This window comes from Lampetra fluviatilis, chromosome 2, assembly GCF_964198595.1.
Source record: "Lampetra fluviatilis chromosome 2, kcLamFluv1.1, whole genome shotgun sequence".
NCBI lineage: Eukaryota > Metazoa > Chordata > Hyperoartia > Petromyzontiformes > Petromyzontidae > Lampetra > Lampetra fluviatilis.
The window spans coordinates 32,431,593-32,452,681 of record NC_136276.1 but is presented as its reverse complement, the minus strand read 5'-3'; the positions used below and the strand labels follow the sequence as shown (position 1 = coordinate 32,452,681).

At 47.7% G+C, this 21,089-nt stretch overlaps 9 non-coding genes across 9 annotated transcripts; all 9 read right to left on the bottom strand.

The window, feature by feature from the left end:
* Positions 1-10,841: 10,841 nt before the first annotated feature.
* Positions 10,842-10,915, bottom strand: TRNAI-AAU (transfer RNA isoleucine (anticodon AAU)). The gene has a single exon. It is a non-coding gene; the product is annotated as a tRNA-Ile (tRNA).
* A 1,058-nt stretch (positions 10,916-11,973) lies between these two features.
* TRNAI-AAU (transfer RNA isoleucine (anticodon AAU)) lies at positions 11,974-12,047 on the bottom strand. Its single transcript has one exon. It is a non-coding gene; the product is annotated as a tRNA-Ile (tRNA).
* Positions 12,048-13,086: 1,039 nt separating this feature from the next.
* TRNAI-AAU (transfer RNA isoleucine (anticodon AAU)) lies at positions 13,087-13,160 on the bottom strand. The gene has a single exon. It is a non-coding gene; the product is annotated as a tRNA-Ile (tRNA).
* A 1,048-nt stretch (positions 13,161-14,208) lies between these two features.
* On the bottom strand, positions 14,209-14,282 carry TRNAI-AAU (transfer RNA isoleucine (anticodon AAU)). Its single transcript has one exon. It is a non-coding gene; the product is annotated as a tRNA-Ile (tRNA).
* Positions 14,283-15,336: 1,054 nt separating this feature from the next.
* Positions 15,337-15,410, bottom strand: TRNAI-AAU (transfer RNA isoleucine (anticodon AAU)). Its single transcript has one exon. It is a non-coding gene; the product is annotated as a tRNA-Ile (tRNA).
* A 1,062-nt stretch (positions 15,411-16,472) lies between these two features.
* Positions 16,473-16,546, bottom strand: TRNAI-AAU (transfer RNA isoleucine (anticodon AAU)). The gene has a single exon. It is a non-coding gene; the product is annotated as a tRNA-Ile (tRNA).
* Positions 16,547-18,433: 1,887 nt separating this feature from the next.
* On the bottom strand, positions 18,434-18,507 carry TRNAI-AAU (transfer RNA isoleucine (anticodon AAU)). Its single transcript has one exon. It is a non-coding gene; the product is annotated as a tRNA-Ile (tRNA).
* A 1,338-nt stretch (positions 18,508-19,845) lies between these two features.
* Positions 19,846-19,919, bottom strand: TRNAI-AAU (transfer RNA isoleucine (anticodon AAU)). The gene has a single exon. It is a non-coding gene; the product is annotated as a tRNA-Ile (tRNA).
* A 1,035-nt stretch (positions 19,920-20,954) lies between these two features.
* Positions 20,955-21,028, bottom strand: TRNAI-AAU (transfer RNA isoleucine (anticodon AAU)). The gene has a single exon. It is a non-coding gene; the product is annotated as a tRNA-Ile (tRNA).
* Positions 21,029-21,089: the final 61 nt, after the last annotated feature.

Below are 21,089 nucleotides of genomic sequence, written 5' to 3'. Positions count from 1 at the left end.
TTGCCACGGTAACGCGCCACCCGACTTTACATTTCCCAGCGCCGATAAGCGCGGGCGCCGCCCGGCGAAGCTCGCGATTGGACAAGAGCGCGGCTCGTGACGCAGCCGCCGCCGCCGCTCGACCAATCACAATAGAACATTGACGAAGCTCGACGATAATTGTTTTTTTACCCTTCTATCTGGCAACAAAACTGTGTGTTAACCGACTCTCTGTGTTGTATTACATTACATTTCGATATTTTACTAGGTTATTTAATTTTCGTGTGCCTGCCTCCTAATTTTCAGGCTTGCGTGCCCGTGCCGCGTTGTCAGCTTGCTCCTCTCTCTGTGTGCCGTTGTGATGTCTGTCTGCTTGTATGTCTGTCTATAGTTTTTTCTAGTTAGATTTTTGTTGATATTTCTTTTATGCCTGATGACGATTGCTTGTGTTGCAATCGAAACGTCGTAATATGTTATTTTATTTTAATTTATTATTTTATTTTTAGACGTGACTTAACCGAAAAGAACCAAAGAATAATTCCTGCAGTCACGAAAGCTCCTAAATTAAGATTAAAACTGACACCTTTTTACAAGGAGTCATGTTTGCATAGACCGCAATACCTGCAGTCATAATGCAAACAAAAGACATGACTCTGATAATGTATGCACTGTCCTTGAAGTTGATTGGTCCACACCCGAGACAGCTTTCCTTAGAGCCTAGTCTCACAAAAGGCGTCATCTGGTCCAGATGATATTTGAGGGGTCGGTCTGACTGTTTGTGACGCCGTGTGACGAGGGGGGGGGGGGGGTCAAAAATAATAAAGTAAAATGAAAATAACAAAATATGTTTTACATTGTATTATTTCAGTATTTTTTCACCTGCGTTACTTTACCGAAAGAACCAAAGAGTATGGATCCTTGCAGTCACGAAAACTTCAAATCTAGAAAGGTGTTAAGATGTTCGAACACCAAATAAACGCCTCTTCTCATGCATCAAGTCTGCTCAACCACACTTGATGCCTTGTCGTAAGTGTTTCTTTGGTGTTTGAACATTGTGTCATTGCCGGAGAGGTCAAAACCTCTTATTTTGTCATCATCTTGATCCGGGCAGCCCTCCCCCCATGATATATACTTCACCATCCTGGTCAGTACGGGTTAGCGAACATATAATATAGGCGACGTGTCAGGCAATGACCCCTTTTTAAATCCTTTATATTAAGTTCGCTTGCTTGCTTACGACCGTGCAAATCTTTCGGTCGTTTTTGAACCCACTTCCCGTGATCCAATCGAGCTGACATTTTGCACACAGACTCGTTGTGCGTGACAATGAATGTTCGTGAAATTTTTTTTCCAAAATTTTCCACTTTTTAGGAATTTTTTTTTCATATTTAATTTTAAATACCAATGTGATACAAATGAAACTCTTACTCAAGAAAAACAGAAATGAATAATAAAATAAAACCTATGCCACGCATATAAAGGATTTATAGTGAAAAACTTTGTTTTTACGGGTTAATTTTTCATAATCATAACCCAAAAACGCAGGATCGTGAGAGATGGCAACGGCCTGGGGCGGCCTTCATCCAGCAGCAGAAAGATTATTTGACAGATATGGATTGGTTCTGAAATCACTTACCACCAGAGGTGTGGACTCGAGTCATGTGACTTGGACTCGAGTCAGACTCGAGTCATGAATTTGATGACTTGCGACTCGACTTGGACTTGCATAACAATGACTTTGTCCCACCTATGAGATGTGGACTCGAGTCATGTGACTTGGACTCGAGTCAGACTCGAGTCATGAATTTGATGACTTGCGACTCGACTTGGACTTGCATAACAATGACTTTGTCCCACCTATGAGATGTGGACTCGAGTCATGTGACTTGGACTCGAGTCAGACTCGAGTCATGAATTTGATGATTTGCGACTCGACTTGGACTTGCATAACAATGACTTTGTCCCACCTCTGCTTACCACTGATATTAGCAGTGGCCGGGAATTGAACTCAGGTACCAGAGTTCGTGGTGCAGCGTGCTAACCACTCATCCAAAGGTGAATTACTCAATGCCAGTGACAAATATAATTGCTTCGGACTGCTGATTGTTGCGAGCGTCGCTTCTCTACCTGCCTCCAATTGCCCACGAGCACCTTAGGGGCCGCCCATAAATGACGTCACGCGATTTTGGACGATTTTTGACCCCCTCCCCTCGTTACACGGCGTCACAAAAAGTCAGACCCCCCCTCAAATATGACGTCACAAAGCTCTGCCCCACCCCCCCTAAAAAACATATTTCCTTTTTGAAAATAAAACATGCTTCAAATCGCTAAACTATTGTCATTGTAGTGCGTATTTATTGTTGCACTGCACTCTGATGTTGTAGGAGAAAACATTTATTAAAAAGTATATTTAATTAAGTAGAACGTGTTGTCTATATTTATTTAAAGTTTCGCATTTTGCTGTGACGTCACATTTCTCAAACCCCCCCCCCCCCTCGTCACACATCGTCACAAATGTCTGACACCCCCCCCCCCCCCCAGAGGTGCGTGACGTCATCTATGGACGGCCCCTTGATTTCAAACATCTTCCAGAGAGGCAAGGGACCTCTTGCACCGCATCAGGCCATCTCTTCTCTCTCCCATGCCACATCCGATGAGCCCCCTCTATCCAACCAAACTAAGACTTCTTCTTGGTTTTTTCGGTAAAGTCACGTAGAAGGGAAATAATAAAATAATAACAATAAAACATAATAAAATCATTCTCACGACGTTTCGGCCACAGCGTCAGACGCTGTCTCCCCGACAAACCTGGTCTTCACCTGAGGACGGCTGCTTGCGTTGTCGTGATAATTATTTTATTATGTTTTATTTTTATTATTTTATTATTTCCCTTCTACGTGACTTTACCGAAAGAACCAAGAAGATGAATCCCTGCAGTCACGAAAGCTTTAAATCGAAATCAAACTTAGACTGTTTGTGTATGCGGCGGAATTGAGCATTAAGACTAAATGCTGTCTGGGAACTCTTCGTGCAATCCATATTGGACTGTGGAGAGAGCTGACACATCCACAAAAGATCTGGACAATGTTTATGTTGCCTTCACAGCAATACCGATGATTATTACGATGGAGCTCCTCCGGGAGGCGATGGGATACGTTTATCGGGTCATGAGGGGTCAACCAAAAACAAATATTCCAAGTATAGCCTGAACATACTGGTTTGGGAAAATGCTGTTAGCGATCACCGATGAAGGCCGGCAATGGCACACGAGGGGGGTAGGGGGGCCAGCACCACGCCCGACCGCCTTTGTCTCCCCAGTGGCGATGTTTACACACAGCACCGGGTACACATTTGAGGCTGAGTTGACTTTAGGGAAGCCCAGGACCGGTTCAAATATTCGTCACTGATGTTAGTGGCCGTGAGCGAGATTGGAACTCGGGCCGCCGAGTTCGTCGCGATGCGAGGCGCGCTCATCGCTCCACCGCCGCGCCAGACACACACAGAGACACACAGAGACACTGTAATCCAATGAGCCGTGTGGACATCTGGCCACGGATTACAGCGTTTTGGCTAACATTTTTTTTTTTATAAATTGTGCGCGGCTCACAAGGCTTTGGTCAGAGAGCCATGGCACCTGCTGCGAGAGATGATGCTATGAAAGCATATACTTATGAAAGGTACATTTATCCATAATACAGGTTAGGTCGCGTACATATACATATTTCGTTAAACCGGCCACCACTCGACAAAGCCGATTAGTAAGGTTTGTCACGTTAACAGAACACGCCATTTCGTTATCGTCACTAGTAGAGCACACTGGTGTGTTGGAAAGCAAAGCCACACCATTTATAATCGCTTATCTGCGTCTGGTAAAGCTTTACAATGTCTGAACAGGCATTTGTATTCGGGATATGTAGTAATGCTGTTGAGAATTACAAATACAAAATCAAGTTATCTACGAGTTCCTAAATTGCTTGATTCAACGTTTGTATAAGTTCTGCGACGTAGAGTCAGGAAATCTGGAAAAATCTCTGTCGACTACACAATCCTCCAGGTAAGAATAATGTAACATTGCTTAATAACAACAATAATTGATGATGCTCCTGCTACTGCTGATGCTATTGCTAGTTGTGATGACATTTCCGCTGTTGAAGTTACACGGATGATGCTTACGGTGGATGTGACTGTCGCTCATATTGCAGCAACTGTTGATGCATCTGTTTAGAACTGCTTTTTGTGTTTAGTTTGTTGTCTTTCCCCGCACCTCCGATTAGTACGATCTCGAATTTTGGCGAACAGCGCCGCTTGACCGGGAGCTGCGGGAGATGTTAACGACCTCATCTGGTATACAGGAGGTAGTGGGTTCGATCTAGACCCTGACGCCTGTTGTATATTTGGAGTTTGCGTGTCTCTCTCTCCCCGTGGTGAGATGTTAACTACCTCATCTGGTATACAGGAGGTCGTGGGTTCGATCCCGACCCTGACGCCTGCTGCTGTATATTTGGAGTTTGCGTGTCTCTCTCTCCCCGTGGTGAGATGTTAACTACCTCATCTGGTATACAGGAGGTCGTGGGTTCGATCTCGACCCTGACACCTGCTGCTGTATATTTGGAGTTTGCGTGTCTCTCTCTCCCCGTGGTGAGATGTTAACGACCTCATCTGGTATACAGGAGGTCGTGGCTTCGATCCCGACCCTGACGCCTGTTGTATATTTGGAGTTTGCGTGTCTCTCTCTCCCCGTGGTGAGATGTTAACGACGTCATCTGGTATACAGGAGGTAGTGGGTTCGATCCCGACCCTGACGCCTGTTGTATATTTGGAGTTTGCGTGTCTCTCTCTCCCCGTCGTGAGATGTTAACGACTTCATCTGGTATACAGGAGGTCGTGGGTTCGATCCCGACCCTGACGCCTGCTGCTGTATATTTGGAGTTTGCGTGATCTCCCCGTGCGGTCGGGTGGATTTTTCTCCGGGTTCTCCGGTTTTCCCCTCCACATTTAGAATCAAAGTGCGATTAGCGCATTTGCCCGCTGTACATTTCCACGCGACGATGAGACACTTCGTTGAGCTATCATTTGTGGCAGGCGCCAGGTCGCTTCTTTTTTCTTTTGTAGTTTAGATGGAGCTGGGACGAACGAAGATGCCGCGGTGCGGAGCCAACGCACTCCGCAAGGCCCTGCACCCCGTGCACGGCCTCGCCTGGACGGACGGGCGCCGCGTGATGCTCGCCTGCCTGAGACTCCGTAGCGCCGACTCCGACAAGGACGGGCGAACAGACACGGCAGGTGATTGTGACGACGACGATGATGATGACTCGGTAACAATTGGTGGACGATGGTTGTTCATGAGAGCAGTACAGACGGTGATGATGAAAGTAGCATTGTATTAATGGATGATAAATTGCAATTCATGTTTTGGAAATCACATTTGTGGACGATGATGATGGTGAAGATAACATTGGTGGATGATTTTTATAATGATGATAATGATGATAGCAGTATTGAAGATAATGATGATTGTGACAAAGTTGAAGATGAAAGTAACTTCAGAATCAGAATATTTATTTTTACTGGTAGAATCCGAAGAGCTATAAAGCTCTTTTTCACAGATGTCCAGTAGTGGCGGGTCAGGAAGTTACAATAACAAACAATACAAAAACACAATTGGAGTACAAACTTTGATGAATGACATGAGATCAACATGATTTGGAAGTAGCATTCGTGAACGATAACAATGATGATCCTTGTCTATAAAGAAACACTACACAAACCTTGCAAATTCGGCTATTTCAAGGTGCGTAAACCATCATCACTCGAACTCTGGCAGGAGCAGCGGCTTTTGGCTCAGCCATCGAACAGAAACGGCCACCGCATCGTGCACTTTCAGGTGTGCTTGCTTCTGCGGCCGTCTGGAACGCTCTCCTGATATTAGGAAGCCACTGGAGTTATCTGCATTTAAATCATTTTGATTGAAAAACTAATTTCTTGAGAACTTATTTTTGTGTTCAGTTTGTTGTCCATCCCCCGCACCTCAGATTAGCACGGTTATCTACGTACGGTGCGAAAGAAGTTCAACATACATAACAACCTCAACGCCAGCCACAGAAATAAACAACGGCACCCTTCCTTGTTCGCAGTGGGAGTCGGAGCCTCGCCCACAACCGGACCGGTCTCGCCCGCCAGTACCACCTCTTGTTCGCTGCTTGACAACTCCATCATCGGCACGTTCGAGCACGTGCGGGACCTCTGCTGGGGCGCCTTCTGCTGCCCCGGCTCGGCGGCGCTGCTCGCCGTCCAGCACAAGCGCCACGCCACCGTGTGGCTCCTGCGCCACGTGGGCCAGCTCCCGTCGGACCCGGCGGCCAAAGGGTACGACCCTTGCGCGAACCTGCTCGTTTCGCAGACCTGCGAGGTGGCGGTGCGCCAGCCCATCCTGCCCCAGGGCTGCGTGTGGCACCCGAACAGCGACGCGCTGGCCTTGCTCACCGGCGGCGAGGCGTGGCTGCTGCCCGCTGCCCGCCAGGGCAACTCGCGGATCCGCGTCCCCTTGCCGCACCACCAACACCACCAGCAGCAGCAGCACCAGCACCAGCTGCGCCATCCCTGCTGCCCGCAAGCCGTGCGGTGCGCAGCGTGGAGCGACGGTGGCAGGCGTCTGGTTGTTGCCGCGGGTGACTCCATCTTCTTGTACGAGTGGCACGAGGCGCGTCGGTCCCTGTCCCCGTCTGCCACCTGCCCCATATTCCACCTGGGAGGGTTCGCCTCTGCGGCGCTACCTGTGGGGGGGTCGCTCCTGGCGGTGGCGTTGGAGGCGCCGGGGCTGGCGGCGGTGGCGGCAGCGCCAACTCCGTGGCCTCACAATAAAACGGCGGGCGAGCGACTGGCGAGCTCTCAAGTCTCCCTCGCACCCGCTGTCGAACCGGGAATTGAAGAGATGAAGGCGCTGCCGGGCCACCCGAGGGTGAGAGATTCACGGCCGCGCCAATGGTTACTTCGACATGCATATAACAACGTAAGCGAATATTTCCCTTGATTTGTCATTTATGGCAATGTACGTGAAGAGGGATTGGTTGTCACGGTCGTTAGTACACTGCATTATGACCTCCACATGCCACCTGAGTTCGATTCCCAGCCATCGCTAACATCGTTGGCTAAATGACCACGGTGAGATTTTTTTCAAATTTTTCCTGATCGACAGCTGTAACTGCCGATCGACTTTGGTGTTACACATTTATACGGCTGCTTGGATAGAGGCAGGTGGACTCAAGAAACTTGCCCCATTGTTTTAACTGTCGCACCAAAAGATTGGTTTGAACTGCTAACCTCTAGGATTGCAAACCATAGACCGCGAACCATTACCCCCGCGGTAGCATCCCGATGCTCGTGATGATGACAACGATAATATTGTGGTATCGGTATATATATATTTTTACCTTTTAATCCATCCGGCCCATGCCTTGCAGCATCGCAGCTCGGCGGACTTGTGTCACTGCGTGGAGTCCGCGAACTCCCTGGCCGCGGGGCCCCCGCCCTCTACGCTCCTGCTCGTGTCCTTCGACGGCAGCAGCCACGGCACGTGCGCCAACCGTCGCGTGCTCATGCCGGGCCTCGCCGTGCCAGACCTGGTCGCCTTCGAGCCTCGCTCGGCGACGCTGGCCCTGGCATCCAACGCCGCGGGCCTCGTGTTGCTCTTCACGCTGGGACCCCTGGGCTCCGTCGTGGCCAGCGGCAGCGTTCGCCTGGCGTCGGAAGAGAAGGTTAAAGGTAGCGGGCCAAAATCGCGCGTGTGGTGCAGCGCCCTGCGCGATCCGGCCAAGCACCGATGAGATTTGGAACGGACCGTACGACGTATAAACGACGCAATGCCTGATCCACAAGTACGAAGGAGACGTCACAGCGATACACTCCCCGGCTCCTGACGTGGTTGCATGGCTTGAACACCTCAATGTGAAATTGTAAGTGGTTGTTCTGCATTTACATTAGCCATACGAGAGACGACTGATGACATTCATGTGAAGGGGTTAATTGACACTTTCCACTGATGTTAGTCGTGGTCAGGAATCTAACCCACTCGTGTTGATGGGCTCACCATCCAGTGTGCTAACCATTACGCCGACCGGGACGTCAACAGTGGCCATCCTATGGATAGACTCAGCCCAAACATGAGATTATGGAAGTTCTTCCACCACTGGCTCAGGGCTACGTGAAGAGGAGATGAGCACTGCCTCAATGCTCGATTGAGCAGGAAATCACGTTGAGAAATCTGAAAGCGATAAACTAAACTAATTTATCTTCTTGGTTCTTTCGGTAAAGTCACGTAGAAGGGAAATAATAAAATAATAAAACTAAAACATAATAAAATAATTCTCACGACGTTTCGGCTACAACGCAAGCAGCCGTCCTCAGGTGAAGAATGAAACACCACCAAACTTGGAGCGTAGCCGAAACGTCGTGAGAATTAATTTATTATGTTTTATTTTTTTTATTTTATTATTTCCCTTCTACGTGACTTTACCGAAAGAACCAAGAAGATGAATCCCTGCAGTCACGAAAGCTTTAAATCGAAATTTAAACTAATTTAGTTTTGCCAGGAAAGGCCCACTGCGATATATTGCTCTCTTTCCAGAAGCGACGTGGCCACAACAGATAGCTCAACGAAGTGGCTTATTTTTTCGATTTAAAGCTTTCGTGACTGCAGGGATTCATCTTCTTGGTTCTTTCGGTAAAGTCACGTAGAAGGGAAATAATAAAATAATACTAATAAAACATAATAAAATAATTCTTACGACGTTTCGGCCACAATGCAAGCAGCCGTCCTCAGGTGAAGAACAGGTCTGTCGGGAAGACGCTGCTTGCGTTGTGGCCGAAACGTCGTGAGAATTATTTTATTATGTTTTATTTTTATTATTTTATTATTTCCCTTCTACGTAACTTAGAACCAAGAAGATGAATATGAAGTAGCTTATTATGGAGAACTTTATACCAGCCACATACTCTAAACGCATGATTCCACATGCGAAGCAAAAAACCGGAGGACCCGGAGAAAACCCCACGTGACCACGGAGAGAAAGACACGCAAACTCCAAATGTCCAGGCTTATCACACTCAGACACACCGCCCTGCGCGTCACTGCACTCTGCGCTCTTCCAGGCATGTGCCTCTTTGGCGACCGGACCCTGCTGCTGGCATCGGGCAGACTCTGCCAGGGAGACGCGCCTCTCGTGTTGTCGTCACCGCCATCATCGACGTCGTCACCGGAGCCGTTCTCATACACGAGCAAATACTCCATGCGCATCCTCGCACGCGACCTCCCGACCCCGCGGGCAGCGGAGGACGAACGCAGCGCTTCCATCCAGAGCACCGTGTCCAGCTCAAGGTCCAGCCTCAACTACATGCAGGCACGTCAAGGTCCAGCGGCGGGAACTGTGGAGTGTTTGAGTGGTGAAACTGCACTAGGAGAGGTCCATAGGGTGGGATAGGCAGAGGGGGGGGTGGGGGAATTAAGACCATTTCATGGTTTGCACCAGGACCTATGCCTATCATGCTACGCCATTATTGAGGTCGATAGATGTATGACCTTAATTTCCCATCCATCAAAGTTGATATATTACAAAATATGACAATTAGAATTCAATCATTATCAATAGTTGTCACTCGCCAGCAATTATAACCTACCAATAAATTTCGATTTAAAGCTTTCGTGACTGCAGGGATTCATCTGCTTGGTTCTTTCGGTAAAGTCACGTAGAAGGAAAATAATAGAATAAGAAAAAGAAAATAATTAGTTTATATAAAAAAAAAATCATTATTTTATTATTTCTCTTCTACGTGACTTTACCGAAAGAACCAAGAAGATGAACCTATCAATAGTTTTATTAAACATTATTGCTAGCTATATAGGCCATGTCACACCCTCTCAAAAACACAAGCTTATCCTTTTAAAAGAGGATGTTTTAGCAAATTGTTGTTGATTTATCCTTGCTTTGCACTAATTTTGGTTTCTCTTGGCCTTCCCGCAATAACACATATTATAAAAGTTTACGATATCATACCGAAGGAATTTCAATACGGAACTGACTTTTTTCCCAGGGGGGCGTACATGTTGCGGATAGGACGTGTGAAACAAATATAGAGATGTACGTTGAATGGCAGATATGTATTAGAGGCGTTTTGTCTGCTTGTTGATGTCATTACTTATTATCCACATCGACGCTTAACGATAATCACAAGTGATCTTTAATTTAACGTGTGAGGCTGTTCTAAATCATGGACATCACTGATCATTGCCAGCAAAGGCCACTCTGCAGTGTGTTATGAACAGCCCCATGTTCCATCCACTGCTTGATGAGGACCTCACCACGCCCTGGTTGATGGCCATGGTGGTTATTTGACCATCACCACGTTCGTGATCCACCAACCCTTGACCCCCAAAGCAACGGATCACAGTCGAAGTGAGGAACAAAAGTGAATGGAGGAGGGTGGCATGCAGACGTGAGAGCATAGACGTTCAGTACAACAGCGGATGCTGTTGCCCATGTCCTTTGCATTCCTGCACATAGCTCCCGAGCCTATAACACCTGGGAAATTTAATCTTGACTTGAAGCTTTCGTGACTGCAGCAATTAATATTACTTGGGTCTTTCCCTAAAATGACGTCGATAAGTTCAAAGAAAATAAGTTCAAAGAAAATAACAAAAAACTACGACGTCGTGACTTTACCGAAAGACCCAAAGAATACTATTATATTTCACTGTTCTCTTCAAGGAATGTAACTCAAGAAAATCACGATGCTTTTTACATGAATCATCCTGTGATAAACATTGCTGAATAAAAGACAGCAACGGTGTGAATTAACAAAATCGTTAATGGCCCGTACGGGGATCGAACCCGCGACCTTGGCGTTATTAGCACCACGCTCTAACCAGCTGAGCTAACCGGCCACACGTTCACAGTGTTGGAGTCGACGCGTGATATGTCTACTTTCTATACCCGTACTTCCGCATTCATACTTGTCAAAGTATTTGTTTCGCGTGCCATCAACCACACGTTCATCGTTGCCAGTGCACAATTTCAGCAGCTTTCGTGCAATTCAAGCAAAACCATGGATCGGTTTCGACATTTCAGTGTCTCACCAGCAGAGCCCAGGATTGACCTGAACCAATGCTGGTGAACTTCCGGATGTTTAGAGGCGACGTAGGACACCTCTGTTAAGAGACAAACTATTTACATTTTTACCAGATAAGGCCCACCGAGTTATAAAGCATTTTTTCAGGAGCGACCTGGCCACAAATGACAGCTGAACAAAGTGACTTATCAAGTGGACATTTGTAGCAGCCAAATGCTGTACTCTAAAGGCATGTTTCTAAATGTGGAGGGAAAACCGGAGGACCCGGAGAAAAGTCCACGCGACCATGGAGAAAGAGATTCGCAAACTCGAAATATACAGCAGGCGTAAGGGTCGGAATCGAACCCACAACATCCTGTACACCATGCGAGATCGTTAACATCTCTCCAACGACACAAATTACACGCGATGTTATATTGGTAGGAACCTCCTGGTTACACTAGCCCACAGCGTATTATTCTGTCCGTCCGTCCGTCGTGCATCAAAAAATGGTAGGGGTGGGTCTGGGTGGAGAGGGGAGGGTGGGATGGGTGGGTGGGGAGGGTGGGGCTGGGTGGGGCTGTGTGGGGGGTGGTAGGGGTGGGGCTGGGTGGGGAGGGGCTGGTCACCCCGTGGTGCCCTTATAAAACTCAACGTTTAACCTACTCACGCCGGCTTGTGCCCGTCCTCACAGTCGGCCATATTTGCGGAATACACCACGCCGCCGTTGACCCTGGCCATTGACCGAGCAACCCAACGTTCCTACCAGCTCCCTCCGCAGGAATGTGTTTCAAGAAAATCAAGATGTTTTTTTACGTGAACCATACTGTGATGAAGTCAGCTGAACATTTTTGAATAAAACACAACAACGGTGTGAATTAACAAAAGCGTCAATGGCCCGTACGGGGATCGAACCCGCGACCTTGGCGTTATTAGCACCACGCTCTAACCAGCTGAGCTAACCGGCCACACGCTCACAATGTTGGAGTCGACGCGTGATAAGTCTACTTTCTATTCCCGCATTTCTGCATTCACGCCTTCAAAGTATTTGTTCCACGTGTCATAAGCCACACGGACCTCTCTGCCAGTGCACAATGTCGGCAGCATGAGTGCAATTCAAGCAAAACTCTGGACCGGTTTCAATATTTCAGTGTCTCACCAGCAGAGCCCAGGCTTGACCTGAATCAATGCTGGTGAACTGCCGGATGTTTAGAAGCGAGGTAGGACACCTCTGTTAAGATATAAACTATTTAAAATGTTTACCAGATGAGATCCACCGACTTAAAAAAAACACTTTTTCAGAAGCGACGTGACCACAAATGATAGCTAAACAAAGTGGCTTATCACGTGGACATTTATAGCAGCCAAATGCTGGACTCTAAAGACATGTTTCTAAATGTGAAGGGAAAAATCGGAGGACCCAGAGAAAGATCCACGCGACCACGGAGAGAGAGAGACACACCAACTCAAAATATACAGCAGCAGGCGTAATGGTCGGAATCGAACCCAGAACCTTCTGTATACCAGGCGAAGTACTTAACATCTCTCCAACGACACAAATTACACACGATGTTATATTGGTAGGAACCTCCTGGTTACACCAGCCCACAGCGGATTATTCTGTCCGTCCGTCGTGCATCAAAAAATTGGGAGGGGTGGGGCTGGGTGGAGAGGGGAGGGTGGGGAGGGTGGGGCTGGGTGCGGGCTGGTAGGGGTGGGGCTGGGTGGGGAGGGGCTGGTCACCCCGTGGTGCCCTTATAAAAGTCTACGTTTAACCTACTCACGCCGGCTTGTGCCCGCCCTCACAGTCAGGCATATTTGCGGAATGCACCACGCCGCCGTTGACCCTGGCCCTTGACCGAGCAACCCAACGTTCCTACCAGCTCCCTCCGCATGAATGTGTTTCAAGAAAATCACGATGCTTTTCACGTGAACAATACTGTGATAAAGGCGGATGAACATTTCTGAATAAAACACAACAACTGTGTGAATTAACAAAAGCGTCAATGGCCCGTACGGGGATCGAACCCGCGACCTTGGCGTTATTAGCACCACGCTCTAACCAGCTGAGCTAACCGGCCACATACACACAGCGTTTGAGTCGACGTGTAATATGTCTACTGTCTATACCCGTACTTCCGCATTCATACTTGTCAAAGTATTTGTTTCACGTGCCATCAGCCACACGTTCATCGTTGCCAGTGCACAATTTCAGCAGCTTTCGTGCAATTCAAGCAAAACCATGGATCGGTTTCGACATTTCAGTGTCTCGCCAGCAGAGCCCAGGATTGACCTGAACCAATGCTGGTGAACTTCCGGATGTTTAGAGGCGAGGTAGGGGACATCTCTGTTAAGAGACAAACTATTTACAGTTTTTACCAGATATGGCCCACCGAGTTATAAAGCACTTTTTCAGGAGCGACCTTGCCACAAATGACAGCTGAACAAAGTGACTTATCAAGTGGACATTTGTAGCAGCCAAATACTGGACTCTAAAGGCATGTTTCTAAATGTGGAGGGAAAACCGGAAAACCCGGAGAAAAGTCCACGCGACCATGGAGAGAGAGATTCGCAAACTCGAAATATACAGCAGGCGTAAGGGTCGGAATCGAACCCACAACATCCTGTACACCATGCGAGCTCGTTAACATCTCTCCAACGACACAAATTACACGCGATGTTATATTGGTAGGAACCTCCTGGTTACACTAGCCCACAGCGGATTATTCTGTCCGTCCGTCGTGCATCAAAAAATGGTAGGGGTGGGTCTGGGTGGAGAGGGGAGGGTGGGGTGGGTGGGTGGGGAGGGTGGGGCTGTGTGGGGGTGTGGGAGAGGTGTGGCTGGGTGGGGAGGGGCTGGTCACCCCGTGGTGCCCTTATAAAACTCAACGTTTAACCTACTCACGCCGGCTTGTGCCCGCCCTCACAGTCGGCCATATTTGCGGAATACACCACGCCGCCGTTGACCCTGGCCATTGACCGAGCAACCCAACGTTCCTACCAGCTCCCTCCGCAGGAATGTGTTTCAAGAAAATCAAGATGTTTTTTTACGTGAACCATACTGTGATGAAGTCAGCTGAACATGTTTGAATAAAACACAACAACGGTGTGAATTAACAAAAGCGTCAATGGCCCGTACGGGGATCGAACCCGCGACCTTGGCGTTATTAGCACCACGCTCTAACCAGCTGAGCTAACCGGCCACACGCTCACAATGTTGGAGTCGACGCGTGATAAGTCTACTTTCTATTCCCGCATTTCTGCATTCACGCCTTCAAAGTATTTGTTCCACGTGCCATAAGCCACACGGACCTCTCTGCCAGTGCACAATGTCGGCAGCATGAGTGCAATTCAAGCAAAACTCTGGACCGGTTTCAATATTTCAGTGTCTCACCAGCAGAGCCCAGGCTTGACCTGAACCAATGCTGGTGAACTGCCGGATGTTTAGAGGCGAGTTAGGACACCTCTGTTAAGATATAAACTATTAAAAATGTTTACCAGATAAGGCCCACCGAGTTAAAAAAACACTTTTTCAGAAGCGACGTGGCCACAAATGATAGCTAAACAAAGTGGCTTATCATGTGGACATTTATAGCAGCCAAATACTGTACTCTAAAGGCATGTTTCTAAATGTGGAGGGAAAACCGGAGGACCCGGAGAAAAGTCCACGCGACCATGGAGAGAGAGATTCGCAAACTCGAAATATACAGCAGGCGTAAGGGTCGGAATCGAACCCACAACATCCTGTACACCATGCGAGATCGTTAACATCTCTCCAACGACACAAATTACACGCGATGTTATATTGGTAGGAACCTCCTGGTTACACTAGCCCACAGCGGATTATTCTGTCCGTCCGTCCGTCGTGCATCAAAAAATGGTAGGGGTGGGTCTGGGTGGAGAGGGGAGGGTGGGGTGGGTGGGTGGGTGGGGAGGGTGGGGCTGTGTGGGGGTGTGGGAGAGGTGTGGCTGGATGGGGAGGGGCTGGTCACCCCGTGGTGCCCTTATAAAACTCAACGTTTAACCTACTCACGCCGGCTTGTGCCCGCCCTCACAGTCGGCCATATTTGCGGAATACACCACGCCGCCGTTGACCCTGGCCATTGACCGAGCAACCCAACGTTCCTACCAGCTCCCTCCGCAGGAATGTGTTTCAAGAAAATCACGATGTTTTTTTACGTGAACCATACTGTGATGAAGTCAGCTGAACATTTTTGAATAAAACACAACAACGGTGTGAATTAACAAAAGCGACAATCGCCCGTACGGAGATCGAACCCGCGACCTTGGCGTTATTAGCACCACGCTCTAACCAGCTGAGCTAACCGGCCACACGCTCACAATGTTGGAGTCGACGCGTGATAAGTCTACTTTCTATTCCCGCATTTCTGCATTCACGCCTTCAAAGAATTTGTTCCACGTGCCATAAGCCACACGGACCTCTCTGCCAGTGCACAATGTCGGCAGCATGAGTGCAATTCAAGCAAAACTCTGGACCGGTTTCAATATTTCAGTGTCTCACCAGCAGAGCCCAGGCTTGACCTGAACCAATGCTGGTGAACTGCCGGATGTTTAGAGGCGAGTTAGGACACGTCTGTTAAGATATAAACTATTAAAAATGTTTACCAGATAAGGCCCACCGAGTTAAAAAAAACACTTTTTCAGAAGCGACGTGGCCACAAATGATAGCTAAACAAAGTGGCTTATCATGTGGACATGTATAGCAGCCAAATACTGTACTCTAAAGACATGTTTCTAAATGTGGAGGGAAAAATCGGAGGACCCGGAGAAAGATCCACGCGACCACGGAGAGAGAGAGACACACCAACTCAAAATATACAGCAGGCGTCATGGTCGGAATCGACCCACAACCTTCTGTATACCAGGCGAGGTAGTTAACATCTCTCCAACGACACAAATTACACACGATGTTATATTGGTAGGAACCTCCTGGTTACACCAGCCCACAGCGGATTATTCTGTCCGTCCGTCCGTCGTGCATCAAAAAATGGTAGGGGTGGGTCTGGGTGGAGAGGGGAGGGTGGGGTGGGTGGGTGGGGAGGGTGGGGCTGGGTGGGGCTGTGTGGGGGTGTGGGAGAGGTGTGGCTGGGTGGGGAGGGTCTGGTCACCCCGTGGTGCCCTTATAAAACTCAACGTTTAACCTACTCACGCCGGCTTGTGCCCGCCCTCACAGTCGGTCATATTTGCGGAATACACCACGCCGCGGTTAACCCTGGCCATTGACCGAGCAACCCAACGTTCCTAGCAGCTCCCTCCGCAGGAATGTGTTTCAAGAAAATCACGATGCTTTTTACGTGAACCATACTGTGATGAAGTCGGCTGAACATTTCTGAATAAAACGCAAAAACGGTGTGAATTAACAAAAGCGTCAATGGCCCGTACGGGGATCGAACCCGCGACCTTGGCGTTATTAGGACCACGCTCTAAGCAGCTGAGCTAACCGGCCACTTGATCACAGCGTTGCAGTCGATGCGTGATATGTCTACTTTCTATACCCGTACTTCCGTATCATGGGTGGAAAAAACCCGATTTTTCCAGCGGCAGGCATCGGGTTTTTTCTTTAATACATTAAACGCAATTTAGGGGAATTAAAACCTGGTTTAATGAATACGAAACTCTGATAGGCTTAGGCTGCTTCCTCGTCGGTGTTGCTATCCAGTGAACGGACGCAGGATTTCAGACAAAAAACGAGCAAGTTTGTAGGTGGGGGAGTTGATAGTGGAGACGATGGGACGAAGGGGTGTATCTTCTTTATGTATCTTTGGTAAGCCATATAATCTTGGTGACCTTGCAGCAGAAGGTTTCAACGAGAACTGTTTGGTTTGATCAATTAATGCGGTTGATTCTGAAATGATTTTGTTGGCTTTAATGACGAGGCTGTTGGTGGGATCTATTTTAATTTTTGCATAGCTGCCATCGTTAAGTAATTCTTGAATGTTGTTGTTATATTCAATTTTATCCATGACGATAGTGGCATTGCCCTTGTTGGCTGAGAGGATGACAATGTCATCCCTCTTTTTTAATTTATATAATTCTAAACGCTAATTTTTGCTGAGGTTGCTAGCTGGTATCTTAGCGTTTTTGAGAGTTGCAGCGATTTCAGATCTTGCTACGTCTGCAGCGATGTGACCCAGGCCCTTGAGAGCCACGTCTACTTGGGCAATGATACCATTAACTGGTATGTGTTTAGGTGTGACTGCAAAGTTTAGCCCTTTAGCTAAAACGGATTTCAGACCATCGGAAAGAGAACTGCTACTGCGATTAATTACGACTTTGTTAACGTCTAGCTTTTTGGTGTGTGGGTCCGGTCTTTTGTTGGAGACGAGGTTACATTTGGAAATCATCTGGCTACCATGAGAGGTTCGTTCATGAGGCTATTCACATATACAAACACAGAGACAATTTCAACCGAGAAGATGGATTCTGGCTTAGCAATCATTTGAAGGATTTGATAAAGCATTTCGGGTCTTAATTTATTGTGTTCACGCTTACGGTGACTTTCAGACCGCATTCCATTTTCCGCTCCCCCCTCCTCTTTACCGACCAACTGACAAATCGCTGTCTGTGGTGCTGACGTCAGGAAAAACCGCTACTTTTTTTAAAAATTTTCTTGCTGTGGATTTCACACCTGATGATGATTGCTTGTGTTGCAGTCGAAACGTCGTGATAATTTGTATTGTTTTATATTTATATTATTTTATAATTTCCCTTCTACGTGACTTTACCGAAAGAAACAAGAATATGAATCCCTGCAGTCACGAAAGCTTTAAATCAAAATTTAAAATAATGTGTTTGACCATACTTCACCACGTTCGTGATCCACCAACCCTTGACCCCCAAAGCAACGGATCACAGTCGAAGTGAGTAACACAAGTGAATGGAGGAGGGTAGCATACAGACGCGAGAGCATAGACGTTCAGTACAACAGCATATGCTGTTGGCCATGCCCTTTGCATTCCTGCACATAGCTCCCGAGCCTAAAAGACCTGGGAAATTAAATCTTGACTTAAAGCTTTCGTGACTGCAGGAATTAATATTCTTTGGGTCTTTCGGTAAAGTCAAGGAAAATAACAAAAAACTACGACGTCGTGACCTTATCGAAAGACCTAAAGAATACCTGCATGGGATATTATTATATTTCACTGTTTTCTATGTTCACCCGCACACGGTGTCTGTGTGTCTGCTTAGCGGACACAGTTTATAAAGAAGCTATGACGACTGTCCTCTTCAAGGAATGTAATTTAGGAAATCACGATGCTTTTTACGTGACCCATACTGTGATAACGTCGGCTGAACGAAACACAACAACGGTGTGAATTAACAAAAGCGTCGATGGCCAGTACGGGGATCGAACCCGCGACCTTGGCGTTATTAGCACCACGCTCTAACCAGCTGAGCTAACCGGCCACATCCTCACTGCGTTTGAGTCGAGGCGTGATATGTCTACTTTCTATTCCCGCATTTCTGCATTCACGCCTTCAAAGTATTTGTTCCACGTGCCATGAGCCACACGGACCTCTCTGCCAGTGCACAATGTCGGCAGCATGAGTGCAATTCAAGCAAAACTCTGGACCGGTTTCAATATTTCAGTGTCTCACCAGCAGAGCCCAGGCTTGACCTGAACCAATGCTGGTGAACTGCCGGATGTTTAGAAGCGAGGTAGGACACCTCTGTTAAGATATAAACTATTAAAAATGTTTACCAGATAAGGCCCACCGAGTTATAAAGCACTTTTTCAGGAGCGACCTGGCCACAAATGACAGCTGAACAAAGTGGCTTATCACGTGGACATTTGTAGCAGCCAAATACTGTACTCTAAAGGCATGTTTCTAAATGTGGAGGGGAAAACCGGAGGCCCCGGAGAAAAATCCACGCGACCACAGAGAGAGAGACTCGCAAACTCTAAGTAGACAGCAGGCGTCAGGGTCGGAATCGAACCCACGACATCCTGTACACGATGCGAGATCGTTAACATATCGCCAACGACTCAAAATGACACGCGATGCTATCCACTGTAATGTGGGGCTGGAGACTACATGCACCATATACACACGCAGTCCTTTCTTGTAAATGTTCCTGTGGATCTCAGCAGTGGACGTCCTCTCTCTGGCATATTCACCTCATTTGTCTGTCATTCCATCATTCGTCTCGACCACCTGCCAACGTCGCTTCGAGCTGACCTGTCCTTCCCAGGCCCATTTTAATCAACAGACAAAACGATGTCTCTAAATTTAAATGTGTTCTCCAATCCACGTGTCCCTCCTCCTGCCTCAATGTATCTCTCTTATCGTTCTTCATGGGCTTATTCAGCTTTTGTTTTTATTTTCATGACCTTATCAAATTTAAACATGTGTTTGACCATACCCTCCAAGCAACGGATCACAGTCGAAGTGAGGAACAAACGTGAATGGAAGAGGGTAGCATACAGACGTGAGAGCATAGAGGTTCAGTCCAACAGCAGATGCTGTTGCCCATGCCCTTCGCATCCCTGTACAAAGCTCCCCAGCCTATAATACCTTGGATATTATTAGATTGAACTATTCTCTATGTTAAACCGCACGTGGTGTCTGTGTGTCCACTTAGCAGCCAATGTTGCAAAGCCTTTCGATTTAGAAAGAAGTCATGACGACTGTCCTCTTCAACGAATGTAACTCAAGAAAATCACGATGCTTTTAACGTGAACCATCCTGTGATGAAGGCGGCTGAACAAAAGACAACAACGGTGTGAATAAACAAAAGCGGCAATGGCCCATACGGGGATCGAACCCGCGACCTTGGCGTTATTAGCCCAACGCTCTAACCAGCTGAGCTAACCGGCCACATGCTCACAATGTTGGAGTCGACGCGTGATAAGTCTACTTTCTATTCCCGCATTTCTGCATTCACGCCTTCAAAGTATTTGTTCCACGTGCCATGAGCCACACGGACCTCTCTGCCAGTGCACAATGTCGGCAGCATGAGTGCAATTCAAGCAAAACTCTGGACCGGTTTCAAAATTTCAGTGTCTCACCAGCAGAGCCCAGGCTTGACCTGAACCAATGCTGGTGAACTGCCGGATGTTTAGAGGCGAGGTAGGACACCTCTGTTAAGATATAAACTATTACAAATGTTTACCAGATGAGATCCACCGAGTTAAAAAAACACTTTTTCAGAAGCGACGTGACCACAAATGATAGCTAAACAAAGTGGCTTATCACGTGGACATTTATAGCAGCCAAATGCTGGACTCTAAAGACATGCTTCTAAATGTGGAGGGAAAAATCGGAGGACCCAGAGAAAGATCCACGCGACCACAGAGAGAGAGACACGCCAACTCAAAATATACAGCAGCAGGCGTAATGGTCGGAATCGAACCCAGAACCTTGTGTATACCAGGCGAAGTACTTAACATCTCTCCAACGACACAAATTACACACGATGTTATATTGGTAGGAACCTCCTGGTTACACCAGCCCACAGCGGATTATTCTGTCCGTCCGTCGTGCATCAAAAATTGGGAGGGGTGGGGCTGGGTGGAGAGGGGAGGGTGGGGAGGGTGGGGCTGGGTGGGGGGTGGTAGGGGTGGGGCTGGGTGGGGAGGGGCTGGTCACCCCGTGGTGCCCTTATAAAAGTTTACGTTTAACCTACTCACGCCGGCTTGTGCCCGCCCTCACAGTCAGGCATATTTGCGGAATACACCACGCCGCCGTTGACCCTGGCCCTTGACCGAGCAACCCAACGTTCCTACCAGCTCCCTCCGCATGAATGTGTTTCAAGAAAATCACGATGCTTTTCACGTGAACAATACTGTGATGAAGGCGGATGAACATTTCTGAATAAAACACAACAACTGTGTGAATTAACAAAAGCGTCAATGGCCCGTACGGGGATCGAACCCGCGACCTTGGCGTTATTAGCACCACGCTCTAACCAGCTGAGCTAACCGGCCACATACACACAGCGTTTGAGTCGACGTGTAATATGTCTACTGTCTATACCCGTACTTCCGC